The sequence below is a fragment of the Orycteropus afer genome, unplaced genomic scaffold, assembly GCF_000298275.1.
Source record: "Orycteropus afer afer isolate SDZICR_OR568_19922 unplaced genomic scaffold, OryAfe1.0 scaffold00663, whole genome shotgun sequence".
NCBI classification, from domain to species: domain Eukaryota; kingdom Metazoa; phylum Chordata; class Mammalia; order Tubulidentata; family Orycteropodidae; genus Orycteropus; species Orycteropus afer.
The window spans coordinates 942,735-943,835 of NW_006922250.1; positions in this window are offsets into that span (position 1 = coordinate 942,735).

Genomic DNA, 1,101 nt, shown 5'->3' on the forward strand with positions numbered 1-1,101 from the left:
TCAGCTCCGGAAACAGCCTTGTCCTAACCCATTCTTGAGAGTGACCACACAGTGAGTAAAATTGTATGATAAGGAGAATTGGAGCACAGGGCATTTGTAGGGGAACAAGTTCTGCATGACCATGTGATCCTGGCCATGGGACAGCATGCATTTGTCAACTACGATGGGGTGCGCAACACAGACGGTGAACCCCGATGTGCACTATAACCAGTTGCTGAGTCCAGGTGCCGCTCCTGTATCGGAATGGCGCTGCACTGCACAGGGTTTCCATTGGCTGATTTATCAGAACTCACTCACCAGGTCTGTCTTTCAAGCCCCTCTGGGTGTATTCCAACCTCCAACCTTTAGATTAGCTGCTGAACATGTAACTGTATTACCAAAGGACTAAGATGCAACGTGATATTGAAAAGCTGTCAAGTTGAGTCCACTCGTGGGAACCCCCCATGTCTCAGGTAGAACTGGACCCCACAGGGTTTCCAGAGGCTGAGGTTTCTGGAAGTACATGGTCAGATCTTTCTTCCGAGGCACCTGTGGTTGAACTCGAAGGTCCAACCTCTGGTTGGCAGCTGAATGTGATCACTGTTTGCATCACACAGGACGCTACTCGGACGTCTCCTGCCTATTTCACCTGTGAATCCCTGCGGTTGCTGATGGCCCACCTGCTTTTATGCTCCACACAGAGGTTTGTTCTACTCCGTGAGGTTCTTTTTTATTATCAGTTGCTGTGGCGTCCACTCAGGCTTGTGGTGCCGCCACGTGGGTTGGACCAGAACCGTGTTCCACAGGGTTTTCTATGCGTGGTTTTTCAGAAGTAGATTGACAGGTCTTTTTTTTTTTTTTTTTTTCTGAGGCAGCTGGAGGTGGACTCAAACCTCTAACCTTTTAGTTAGCAGCAGAGTGTGTTCATTGTTTGTGCCAGCCCAGGACTCCTTTAGAGTAAGTTCAGGAGGTATTTGCTGGAAAGCCCTCCAGAGCTGGGCTTGTAGTCAGCATGAGCACATCACCACGATATTTAAGATGGGTCTCCCCAAATTGCTTGTAAAGTGGACCTGGAAAGGCACAGGTTAAAACCACCAAGCGTGGAAAAACCAAACCCACAGC